Source organism: Prunus mume, linkage group LG3 (assembly GCF_029339155.1).
Source record: "Prunus mume cultivar Tortuosa linkage group LG3, ASM2933915v1, whole genome shotgun sequence".
NCBI lineage: Eukaryota > Viridiplantae > Streptophyta > Magnoliopsida > Rosales > Rosaceae > Prunus > Prunus mume.
The window spans coordinates 25,536,258-25,550,639 of NC_142700.1; the positions used below are offsets into that span (position 1 = coordinate 25,536,258).

Genomic DNA, 14,382 nt, shown 5'->3' on the forward strand with positions numbered 1-14,382 from the left:
CTTGCAAGTCTAGATGATGAATTTGATAAAATTAGAGGAGATTTATTGAGGTTAAGTCCATTGCCAAAATTAGAGGAGTCGTTTGCTTTTATTCATACAGAGGCCCAAAGCCGGGAGACGATGCTCAAGAATGATGGAAGGACTGAATCCTTTGCTGTAATGGTTTCAAAAGCCCTTACTGCTAGTTTTTCTTTTCCCTGTCCAACCCTTGAGGAAAAAGAAAGCATATATTGCACTGACTGTAATGGTAACCGTCATATAGAGGCCACATGTTTTTCACGAGAATGGGTTTCCGAAGTGGTTCCTTGAATGCCAGAAGCAACGAAAAGTGGCTCATGTGAAGAAAAAGAATGGCTGGAGCAGTGCACCTGTTGTCGCTGCAGCTGGCCAGTTTTTCTTCAGCCCAGTCGCCTGCGCTACCTTGAGTGTCTCAGCCTCGCCCACAGCAGCTCCTTCGGTTGATAATTCTCTTACTATTCTCTTTCACTTATCCATTCCAGAGTCTGCTGACTGTGAAGGTAACTAGGGAAAATCTTTGGTGCTTTCCGACCAACGAGGTACAAGTTGGATTATCATGGGAAATAAGATATTTCTTGTGCTTGAAGGCGAATGATATAAATTTCTTAATGTCCGGTATTGACCAAGTGGTGAGCGAAGATGAATAGGATTAAAAAAAAGTAATCACGTCAGAATCCTAGGATAGGATTTATACATGAAAAAGATTTATGCTTGTCCTCTACAAACTGCCTCATTTATATTAATTGTATTTTGATATCGTCAGTGACATAAAACATAAGAGCAAAAGAATATTGAACTTTTGGGAATGTCCTTCAATGAGGGAAAAGTAATTCCCTCCCTCATCATATTTTGAGAAACATTATGAAATTCCTTGGTGAACTCTCATGAATTAAACAAATCCAACAGTTCTACGTTTAATTAATTATGGCCCTTTGTTCCCTAGAGATGGACAATTTGATAATGCAAACAAATGCCTCAAGCATTTCCTATGCAACTATATATTTTAACAGAAGTTTGTGCTTTAAATTAGGCACCTTCTCTGTAATTAACGAGAAATTATACAACAGCGTTGGAGTCCGGTCACATGGTAATGGTGGAACTAGATATAGGCTACCCTCGACTATAGCCCAGTGCAACCTTGGTCAAAAATACTTTTTATAGCAAGTAATTTCAAGATTTTGACATTTAGCCCACCCCAGCCAACTCCCATATGTGCAAATTCTTCACTTTTATTGCTGGGTAGTTAAGAAAAGTCCTAGTTTTCTAGTTTATATCATGTTAATTGAATCGTTCAAGTTATAAAAAATTAAAATTTAGTTGTTCTTGGTTTGACTTAATTTTGTTTTATCGTTTAACAAAATATTAGTGCACCCTTTGGAAAAATTTTAGTTCCACTCTCGTACGTAATATAGCTCATATAAGTGTTATAATATGAATGGTCTAAGTTGATATTTTTCCATTTTACGTACTATGTGGTCATACTACCGCACTACACTATAAGATAGAGAATTATCATTCTTGCACAAAAAAGAATAAAAATAGGGATTTGTTATAACCCAAGGACTTAAAAGAATTTCATTTTACTTTTACTAAAATTCATGAGTTTATAATTGAAACAGACTATAAAGAGTGAGCAGTGGTGCAAGAACGCAGCCCAAGAGAGGGATAAATGCACAAGAAGATGGAACAGAGGGATCAAAAGTGAGCGGTGGGCAACAAAAGAAAAAACAAACAAAATAGAAAGTGGGAGAAATTGACAAAATAAACAGAACAAGATGGTGGGGTCCACATCCACCATCAACAAGAACAACAAGAAAAAACAACTTTGAACTTGGACTTTGAGTGATTAACATGGAAGATGCGCTGGTATCAGTTATCAGCTGCCTTAAAATAAAAGGAAATAGTCAAAACATATTCCAATTTGAATTCAGCAAGGATTCTATTTATCATATATATCACGGCAACAACTTTGAGTACTTTGTGATGTTTGCATCCGGATCCGGATCCTCTGCTCTAATTTTCTCTGTTATGATCTATTTTACTTTTATTCTTCATACGCCATCTCATTAAAATTTAATCTAAGAATTTAAAAGTTGGCACATCATCTTAAAACAAAAATTCAATTCACTCCTAATTAAAAAAGAAAAAAAAAAACCCCTAATACTCAACTAACGGGATAGTTAACGTCAAAAAGCTGTTTTTTTTCTTTCTTCTTATTCTTCTTCACTTCTGTCCTCTTCTCCTTTTTCCTCCTTGCTACACGTTATGTCCTCTTCTCTTTTTTGCTTCACCTTCTTGCTCAACCATTACAAAGCAATAAGCATCACTATGAAAATCCATTGAAAACAAAACCATCTTTGACAAAACATACGCCATAACAAAACCGAACATAAATTATGAATCTCTCTATTTCGTTCTTCATAGCAAAGGAATGAGAAAAACCCCATAAAATGAAAACTCATGAATTAATAAAAGGCTTACCTTTCTAATATTGGTCAGGTACCCATAATTTAATTCCTCCACCAAAAGCAACAATCTTTATACAAAAAGGAGAAAAAAAAGGAGAAGAGGGCATAACATGAGAGGAAGAAGAGAAATTGCTCCAGTTGTGAATGATGGGATGAAGCAGCCATTGCACCATTCAAGATAAGAAAGAAAATTCAAGAGTTATTAATGGCCTTTCTGTCTTTGGCAATTTATGAAGAGGTTGTACTTGAGCCACATTGTTAAGTTAGCAAAATAGATGCATTTGAATAACTCTAGGGGCATGTCAGTAGCAAATCAAGTATCCGCTCTTTTTACTCCCATTTCATTGAAAAGCAGGGCAAAGCCCGTCATGAAGCAGCCTATATGTTCAACTCTGGTGTCTCTCTCTCTCTCTCTCTCTCTCTCTCTCTTTCCCTCTCTCTCTCTCTCCTCCCAACCTTTTTCATCGATTGGTCCGCTCTCAATCAATTAAACAATCTAGGCAAAATCCAAAAAGCAATTATATGTATCATTTTCTCTCTCAGTGCTTGTGCTTGGCTTAGTGACTTAAATACTGGGACAATGGTGAATACAACCCAATTCACTTCATCATTAGTTGATACCATTCAACAATACAAGCAAAACCCACAAAGCAATTATACAAAGAAATTATGCTCTCTCAGTCTCAGTGCTTGTGCTTGTTTTAGTAACTTAAAGACGAGAACAAGTGATCAGAATCAAGGTCTAAAATATCGAGGGTTTCAGAAATATCGGTGGTCCAAAAATATAGATATATTGATGTAAATATCGATATTGGTAAAAATTGAATAAAAACCATGAAAATTGTGAGAAAAAACTTGGAAATTTTTATTGAAACTTTAGAAGATGTTTATTTAGTCAATTATCTAATATTTTATCACAAAAAATGGGAAGGAAATGCATTGCATGGTAGGTTTGAGTGATTTAAATTAACCATATAGCGAACTGACAAATACTATGACTTTCGCAAATTTGTAGTAATTAATTAAAAAAAAAATTAAAAACACCATATTTTTTTTTATATATAATAATTTACTACACCTTCTTTAGCTTTTGCTTTATATATAGATAGATAATAGATAATACACCTCCATAATAATATAATAAATATCATTAAACAGATTAAATATATCATAGGAAAGATTAAAATAAGCTTGTAGAAAGTTTTTTTTCCCTTGTTTTTATCAAAAGCCTGTAGAAAGTTTAAGAGAAAGTATAAATATTAACGTTGTAGCCTCCAATAATAACTTCATGTTGGATAAGGTCGGGCAAGAGGATGGGGAAGGAGAGGGGTTCGAATTCCCCCATGTGCGAACATTACCCAACATGGGAAATGAATCGTCCATTTTTCATGCATCTCTTGAAAAATGACATGAAAAGTTATTTCCCCTCAAATCTGTTCTATGAACCAAATCGAGCCAAAAGAGTCGTCTCTTTGGTTTCATTGCTTGTGCTTGTGCTTGGTTTAGTAACTTAGATATAGGAACAATGGTGAATACAACCCAATTCACTTCATCATTAGTTCATTCATCCCATTCAACAATACAAACAAAACCCACAAAGCAATTACACAAAGAAATTATTGTCTCTCTCAGTCTCAGTGCTTCTGCTTGCTTTAGTAACTTAAAGACAAGAACAAGTGATCATCACCAACTCATCCAATTTCACATCCCAAACAAACCCAAAAGGCAATTGATACAAATTATGAGCGATTATTTACAAGCAAGGTTAGTGGCAAACATGCCCATCACTCTAAGGCCACATGCCATGTCTGTCTGCCAAGAAAAATAACACCATATATCTTCCAAAATTTTTTTTTGAAAAATTATGACCATATATCACGGCACCAACTTTGACTACTTCGTGAAGCCCTCAAGTTAAGTCGGTCAAGTCCACTCCTGGCGGCCCAAAAAAGGGGTCGTCTCTTTGGTTTCATTAATGGAAAATATATCTTCGACGTATAAAGGGGTTTCAATATCAATAATTTGCATTGTGTGGTTGTTGTTTGCCGACTTCTCAATTAGTAGTGATGTTTGCATCCTTTTCAAGCATGTTTGCTCTTATATATATATATATATACATATATGTGAGCAACGGCACATACACAAAGCAACATGCTAGTGCAAGCTTATAACCTAATGGCTCACGCCTTCCTTCTCTTCCTCTTATTCCCTTACATTATATCCACGAATATTCATGCCTGCAAACAAATTGAACGCAACTCCCTCTTGTCCTTTGCCTCCACTCTCTCTTCTCCTCCTTTAAATTGGACATCCATTGATTGCTGTCGTTGGAAGGGCATCACTTGTGATCAAGATGGTTGGGTAACCCGTTTGCTCTTGCCTTCCAAAGGGCTCAAAGGAGGTATCTCTCCCTCTTCACTTGCAAATCTCACGCATCTCACTCACTTGAACCTTTCCCACAATTCACTATATGGTTCACTTGAAACTCAGTTCTTCTTGTCTTTGAATCGACTTGAGATCCTTGATTTGAGCTATAATCGTCTTTCTGGAGAGCTACCACTTTCTCTACCATCCAGCAATATCCGGACAGTGGATTTGTCCAGCAATCACTTCTTTGGTGCAATTCCATCTTCATTCTTCCAACAAGGAAGCAACTTGACTAGTTTCAATGTCAGCAACAACACCTTCACTGGGTATGTTCCATCCTCCCTTTGTGTCCATTCTTCTCCCTCCCTTAGGCTATTGGATTTTTCTTCCAATGTATTCAGTGGCAACCTTGCTCCTGGGCTAGGGAAGTGTTCCAAATTGCAGGTTTTTCGTGCCGGTCACAATAACCTCTTAGGATTATTTCCAGAAGATATCTATAATGCTACCAAACTTGAAGAAATTGCATTACCTCTCAATTCACTACATGGAGCCATTAGTGATAAAATTGTCAACCTCACCAACCTTGCCATCCTTGACCTCTCCTATAATCATTTTGGTGGCGAGCTTCCTCCCAATTTGGGGAAGCTCTCCAAGTTGAAGTTTGTGACTTTTGATTTCAACAATTTAGAAGGTGCTTTGCCCCCATCTCTGATGAATTGCACAAACCTTGTAGAACTGCATTTGGGATCCAACAGCTTGGAAGGAGATATCTCCATCCTTGATTTTTCCAGACTTAGTCAACTTACTAAACTGGATCTAAGGAACAATAACTTCACTGGTATGATTCCAGTAAGCCTTTACTCATGTTGGTCCCTAAAAGCCATTGCATTGAGTAAAAATCATCTAGAGGGACAAATAAAAGCTGAGATTCTTTCATTGAAATTCTTGTCTTTCCTCTCACTTGCATTTAACCGATTCACCAACCTGACAGGGGCAATAAAGATATTGATGAGTTGCAAAAGTCTTCACACACTCATGCTTGATGGTTCCTTTGTAGGCGAGGGAATGCCATCTGATGATGACATGGTAGATTTTGATGGATTCCAAAATCTAAAGCTTTTGAGTTTGGCTAGTTCTAACTACACGGGTCAAATACCTGTATGGTTATCAAAGCTCAAGAATTTACAGATCTTGGAAATGGGTTCTAATCAAATCACAGGGCCAATTCCAAGTTGGTTGGGGACTTTTCCTAGACTGTTTTATATAGACTTGTCAGACAACCAAATTTCAGGTGAATTTCCAAAGCAACTTTGTAGATTACCAAGGTTGCTTTATGAACCTAAAGCAGAAGACCAATATGAATTTGAATTGCCTACCTTCATTAGCGCGATAATCGCAAATCAAAGTTATCTACAACAAAAATTGTCTTATTTTCCACAAACGATAGACTTATCTAACAATAATATTAGTGGTCATATACCTACTGAGATCGGCCAATTGCAGCTTCTCCACCAGCTTTTTCTTGGCTCCAACAACTTCTCGGGCATCATTCCAAACCAAATATCTAACCTAAAAAACCTTGAGGTTTTAGAGTTCTCCTCAAATAATTTGTCTGGAATAATCCCATCGTCATTGGTGAGCCTTAATTTCTTGAGAGAATTTAATGTCTCTTACAATAATCTTGAAGGACCAATACCAACAAGCACCCAGCTCCAAAGCTTCAATGCTTCTGCCTTTGAGGGGAATCCAAAACTTTGTGGTGCCCCACTTCCAAATAAGTGTGGACCAAATAAGGACATGGATGTAGATAACAAAAACAACAAAGACGAGGGCAATGGGCATCATCAACTTTCGTGGTTTTATATTTTCGTTATGTTGGGGTTCATAGTAGGATTTTGGGGAGTGTGTGGTTCTTTATTCTTCATTTCAAAGTAACTGGACTCAAATTTAAAGGATATATGTTGTTCGGTTCATAAAGTTATGGGGGAAAAGAAACCCTAAACTCATGCAAACCTCTCCTCCTGCTAATTTCACTACTTGCAATTCTATCTCTCCAATCAGCTTTGGCTGTGGACTTTGTGTTCAATGGCTTCAACTCCTCAGACGTGTTGCTTCTCTACAGCAACTCCACCATTGAATCTAGGATTCTGACACCCACCAAGACACCCAACTCTTCGTATGTGTATTGAGTTAAACAATATGGGTAGAATATTTCAGATGTATTTCATTCTCCGAAAGGAGGTATTTATAATACAAGGTTACAAACCCTAGTAGGGTTATACTAGGAAATAAGAAAGTCCTAATTACATAATATCTATACAAAAAGGAAACAAATAAAATCCTAATATAATAAGAAAGAAATATCCTAATAAGACTAGGATATCTCGCCAACACTCCCCCTCAAGTTGGAGCAAAGACGTCACGCATGCCCAACTTGTCAAGCGAGTTGTGGAAGATACTAGTAGAAACAACCTTCGTAAGGACATCTGCTAACTGATACTCAGAACTAATGAATGGGAAGGAAACAATCTCCGCATCCAACTTTTCTTTAATGAAATTTCGATCAACCTCCACATGCTTTGTACGATCATGTTGTACAGGGTTATGAGCAATTGCAATCACAGCCTTATTATCGCAATATAAATTCATAGGTTTCTTAGGCCCAAAGCCAAGATCTCTCAATAATCTCCCCAACCACAGTAACTCACATACACCATGGGCCATTCCACGAAACTCGGCCTCAGGACTAGATCGAGACACCACCTTTTGTTTCTTGCTTCTCTAAGTAACAAGATTACCACCAACAAACGTAAAATACCCAGACGTAGAACATCTATCAGTAGCCGAACCTGCCCAATCAACATCGGTGTATCCTTCCACATCTGTATGACCATACTTGAAAAATATTAACCCTTTGCCAGGAGTTACTTTGAGATATCTCAAAATACGCGTCACAACTGCCATATGATCTTCACTAGGTGCGTGCATAAACTGACTCAACACACTTACTGCAAACGCAATGTCAGGACGTGTATGAGCTAAATAAATTAATTTCCCCACAAGTCGTTGATAGCGCCCCTTATCAGTAGGAACTTGATCAGGATATAACCCTAACTTGTGATTCTGTTCACTAGGAGTATCAATTGGTTTACAATTCAACATTCCAGTTTCTGCAAGTAAATCCAAAACATACTTCCTTTGGGACAAGAAAATACCATGCTTAGATCTGGCCACTTCAATCCTAAGAAAGTACTTCAAGTCACCTAATGATTTCATCTCAAATTCAGACGCTAGATATTTCTAGAGACTCTGTATTTCTGTCTGATCATCTCCAGTTACAATCATATCATCAATATAAATTATTAAAGCTGTCAATTTACCTTTCTGAGGCTTCGGAAACAAAGTATGATCCGAATTACTTTGTACATACCCAGACTTCCTCATAGATGCAGCAAACCTCCCAAACCAAGCTCTTGGAGACTGCTTTAATCCATATAAGGATTTCTATATTTTGCACACCATACCCTCCTTAGAGGTTACAGGGATACCTGGCAGAGGGTCCATGTATATTTCTTCCTTGAGGTCACCATGAATGAATGCATTTTTGACATCAAATTGTAACAGAGGCCAGTCATGATTAGCAACCAAGGACAAAAGTACGCGTACAGTATTGAGCTTTGCTACTGGAGCAAAGGTCTTCGTGTAATCCACTCCATAGGTCTGAGTATAACCTTTCGCTACCAACCTTGCCTTGTAACGGTCAATGGAACCATCAGCCTTGTGCTTCAAAGTAAACACCTATCTGCACCCAACTTTCTTTTTTCCTTTTGGTAAAGGGACAAGCTCCCAAGTGGCATTGATAGAGCATCCTGCAACTTAGTTGGCACACATACACTAGATAATTGACACAAATATGATGCATATGACTTAGACAGCCGATGAGTTGACACATAATGATTAATGGGATATTTAGATTTGGCATGTATATCAGGGGAATATTGCATTTTAGGTTTACCACGAGTAGTGCGTGAGGGTAAGGGATAAATAGATACATCATTAGAGAGTACCTCATCATCATCACGGGTTGATTGGGACAATGGCAGGGCAGAGGGGGGCCTTATATCAATCTCATCTTCACAGGAGTCACCAATATCACTTTACATTTTTCTGGCGAAGGGCAAATCTCATCAAGGAATTCAGCGCGATCGCTTGTTATCTTCGTCTACCCGGTTTTGTGCAGATTGTTGGGCGACCGGTCGTATCCTCCGACGACCGGTCGTTTCTCGCACTCGCCACGCATTGTGCCGTGAGATCGGTTGTCACCCTCTACACGACCGGTCGGGTTTGCACAGATTGCTTGACGACCGGTCGCGTCCTTTAAACGACCGGTCGTTGGCACTCCGTCGAGATTCCTTCGATGCCTCTGTACATCCAAGATTTTCACATGCATTTTTTCGTCCCAAGATCATCCATTCCGAAATTCTTCAATTCACTTCCCCTCTCCCCCTGAATTGGAGAGGAGGAAGAGCCATAATACGATACTTCTTCATGAAAAGTGACATCCAAAGTAACATGTACCTTCTGTGAAGGAGGGTGGTAGCACTTGTAACCCTTCTGAGTAGTAGAATAGCCAATGAAGACGCAGCGGAGAGCACATGGGTCAAGTTTACTTCGTTGATGGGAATAAACATGAACATAAGCAACACATCCAAACACCTTCGGAGGTAGCTTAGAGACCGAAACTGGAGGAGTGTGTGCACATAATACATCAAGCAGAGTCTTGAAATCCAGAACCCGACTAGGAGCACGGTTAATCAAATAGGCTGCGGCCAAAACACCATGTCCCCAAAGATGGTGGGGAACAGACATATCCAACATAAGAGAGCGAGCAACTTTAAGTAATTGACGATTCTTACGTTCAGACACACCATTCTGTTGAGGAGTGAATGGAGTGGTAGTTTGATGGATGATACCTTGATCACAGAAGAATTAGGTCAAGGTATAATTCACATATTCACCTCCGTTATCAGTTCGAAATACTTTAACACTGGCATGAAACTGAGTAGACACCATAGCACAAAACTCAGGAAGAATAGAGGCAACATCATGTTTATTCTTCATCAAATATACCCATGTTAAGCGAGTGCAATCATCAATGAACGTGACAAACCAACGGAAACCATGAGAAGTCACACGAGCAGGGCCCTATACATCAGAATGTACTAACTCAAAAGGCAGTGCAGCTTTATTATTACTCAAAGGGAAAACAGTACGATGGCTCTTAGCCATTACACAAGTCTCACATTTGAAGCTAGACTCATCACACGAACTAAATAATGAAGGAAACAAATGCTTAAGATAACCAAATGACGAATGTCCTAAGCGACGATGCCACAGCCAAAGTTGTTGTTTGTCTTTGACACTGCCACCCTGGACTTTATTAGCCACACACCCACGAACTGCTGCAGCCGGTAACTGTAAGTAGTACAACCCCCTATCCGTTTACCATGCCCAATCTTCGCGTGAGTCTTGAGATCCTGGAAAAAACAATGGGTAGAATAGAAAGTAGCAGAAGCGTTATCAAGTAAACGCCCAACAGACAACAAATTGCAATGAATATTTGGAACTAAAAGAGCATGGGACAGAGGTAAAGAAGGAGTGAGGTGGATGGTACCTTCACCGGTAACTGGGGAAGGTAAACCATTAGCACTAGTAATATAAGGGTCACGAGGGTTACGAGACAACTCATCAAACATATTGGTATCATAAGTCATATGATCAGAAGCACCAGTGTCAATTATCCAAGTATTAGAACCCATACCTGGCATGGTATCGGAAGCACACAGATTTGCAGACGGGGCCGGAGGACGGGTCTCATCTTGAGTCATAGTGCAGGCGGCCTTGGGACCATACATACGAGCTTTGTAGTCAGCAAACCAATCGGGATAACCATCCTCCTTAAAGCACTTCTCAGAGTAGTGATTCCCATTACAATGACGACATTTAAGAGGACCGTCAAGAGAGCTAGGGGTAGAGCCGGTAGGACGCGACCCAGCAAAAGTAGAGAATTTTCTGGATGAGGGGCGGTCGGTCGTTGATGTGCTGGGTCGACTTTGAGGGCCATAGAACCTCCTCCAAGCATAGCGGACTGACGGGTGTCTTCCTCCATGACCATGGCATAGGCCTCAAGAGGGGGCAGGACAAGACTAAGAGCAAGGATACGGCTACGGACACCATCATATGGTGGATCAAGTCTTCCAAGAAAATCATAAACTCGATCGGCTTCAAGTTCTTTCAAACGGCGAGCCCCATCATCGGTACAGCTATATTCATGTGGACGCAGACAATCAATCTCCTGCCAGATAGCATGGAGTTTTTCATAGAACACTTTGATAGATTCACCATTCTGACACGTAAGGATGGACTGTCGTCGAAGTTGAAACAGACGAGAACTATTCTGAGTCACAGTATAAGTCTTGCGAGCGGCTTCCCATATATCAAAAGCAGTAGCACCATGTTCAAACAAAGCACGAACTGGCTTAGTCATGGAATTGAGAAGCCATGACTGCACCAGACAATTATCTTCTTCCCATTCGGCATAGGCAGTGGAATCTTTAGACGGAGCAGGCTTCTTCCCATTGATCCAACTTGCCATACGACGACTAGTAATTGTAATACGGGCACCACGAGACCAAGAGGCATAATTAGAGCCATCCAATTTGTCAGAAGTAATCGGGGTAGAGTAATCACGCGAGGGACATTCCTCCTTTGTTGAAGACGCACTGGCACCCACCACGACTTTGGAATCATCACCCATGATAGCAGCGGCAAAACACAACACGAAGCGAAACGACAAACACAGACACGATTCTGCACAAGAACCCTAAAAGGAATTAGGGCACACAGTAGAACACGAGTGGGCACAACACACACAAGTCACCAGAAAGTCGGCTCTGATGCCAAGTTAAACAATATGGATAGAATATTTCAGATGTATTTCATTCTCCGAAAGGAGGTATTTATAATACAAGGTTACAAACCCTAGTAAGGTTATACTAGGAAATAAGAAAAGTCCTAATTACATAATATCTATACAAAATGGAAACAAATAAAATCCTAATAGAATAAGAAAGAAATATCCTAATAAGACTAGGATATCTCGCCAACATATTGTTTCTCAACTTCTTTCATCTCCCAATCCTTCAGTTTCTCCATGGAGTTATCTTCCTACCCTCAAAACCTCATGTTGCAATTTCTTATTACTTTGTATTCTAACCGTCACACTCTGAGGATTACCATGAGGAGGGAAAAACTCTACAGAAAAGCAAACTGAAGTAAAGACCCTGAGAAGTTCTTTTGGGATGTGAATTTAAAACTAACTATAAAATAAAGTGGTAGCAGATGAGGGAGAGGGAGAGAGAGATGGAGGGTGGACTGTATAAAAGGTAGATGGACTCAATGATACTGTCGATCATCTTTTCCACCATATTTTCTCATATACAACTTTCATACACCTAAAGAAATATCAGAGAGAGCCAAGAATTTGCTGCTGCATTACTTGAGGAGCTTTCGAAGGTGTTGTTGTGGAGAATTCAAAAATCAAATCCATCTGCCATATCGGTTTTATGACAACAATTCTCTTGTTTATCTTTTCTTTTGTCATGAACTAATTTCCCTTTCTAGGGCTACGATGTAGCCTAACCATGAATACTTAATTTTTATAGTTATATCAATTTTTGATGACTATTCCATATTGAGTATTTGTTACTGTTCTTAATGCTTTGAATATCTTGCCAATATTTAATTGATTTGATGATCCAAGTAGGGACCGAGAGGAGATGTTTGGTGTTTGCTTCTCGTAACAAATACCATGTCTTGAATGAGTGCCCGAGAGGGACTAACATGACTCATGCAGTTTTCTTGCAAGCTCTCATATAACTTAATGGGTTCTTGATTTTCTAAATCCGTTGCTCGAGAGAGAATGAGTTGTTAATTAAGAATACTTTTGGTTGAGCCCGAGATGGGATATTGAATGAATTAGGAGAAACCAACTGTCAACATGGATAGTAATTAGCTTAATTGGCTATAAGAATTAAGTGGAATTCCTTATGGTGAAATCGGATGCTCTAGTGTCTCATCAACTTGATTTTCCACCATTAATTAAATTGCTACTTTTCATGTTTGTTTTAATTTAGTTTAATAAATCAATCGCTCTCATTAATCAATTATTCAAATAAACTTCTAAATTAATCATAATTAGTACTTAAAAGGAAATTACAGTCTTCGTGGGAACGACAATTCACTTATCTCTATATTACTTGTGTGGATTGTGCGCTTGCAATAATTTCAACAACACCCGACACGCGACAAAGGGAACCAATGCTATTTCAATGCCTTATTAGTTGACATTAATGTGACAGTGATATGTTAACCTACTACCATTCCATATTTGATTGGTAGAAGTGCATAACTTCTCCACATACGGGAGTGATAAATTCAGTACATGTCCAATGTTTTAGGTGGATTCGATAAGCTCTTGAAAGAAAATGTTGAGTACTTGGAGGAGCTCAGAAGTTTAGCAGAAAATGAAGGAGTGTCCAATCAGGATAACTTCATCACATCTTGCACAACAGCTGAAAGAAATGCACTTCTCTCCCAGTGCCTATGTGTCCTTCCAAGGGTCCAAATTACACGAGTTGGTTCCGTTTGATGGGATATAGGTTGGAAAATGATATTTGTATGCGATAATCAACAATGCAGGACACAATGGGATGGTACCTCTGGAGGCAATGGACTCAAATTTAATATTGTATTTTTTGTTTGCTTTTCCTCCTCTCTTTTTTTGGGGCTTCTTAGTTTTTAGTCCAAAACAGTTAGCTGTCATTGGATTTAGTCCTTACGTTTTTTGTTTTAGATGTAGGTCCTTTGACACTTATTACTTTTTTTGTTGTGTCGATTTTAACATTTGAGGTAAATATGGAAAACACATTGAAAATCTAAATTCAATGTGTTATTATTATTTTTTGTGTGATTGAATTCCCGAATTTATATTTTGAATTATTTCCTTGATAATATGTGGACAATTTAATCAATAAAAAGTAAAGACCCACATATTATACCAATCAATCAGGCAAGCACCCACATTAAATTATGTACCTGAAATTATTATTAGCAACGAAAAATACTTAGTGATAAATCGTATTACCTATAAGTTAGGAACATAAATTAGAAAATTACCTATAAGTCAGATACAAAAATAGACAAAATAAAATTGTATGTTACCAAAAAAAAAAACAAAAAGAGTACATAAAATACTATTACACATTGTCGGAAAAATGAAAAAACATATATATCCCTATACAATGGGCAATAGAGAATATGACATAAATGACTATTACCTGATTCAAGTCATGAGGGGCAATATTAGAACACGTAATGATTTTAAAAATAAAATAATGTGGCAGATATGCCCGTGCATGTATATATATATATATATATATATCTCAGGCCATGTCACTCTCACGCCGTG

The 14,382-nt window shown here is 38.5% G+C and overlaps 1 pseudogene; it reads left to right on the forward strand.

Moving 5' to 3' along the window:
* The first annotated feature begins 4,602 nt into the window (after positions 1 to 4,602).
* LOC103327219 (receptor-like protein 2 pseudogene) lies at positions 4,603 to 7,123 on the forward strand (annotated as a pseudogene).
* Positions 7,124 to 14,382: the final 7,259 nt, after the last annotated feature.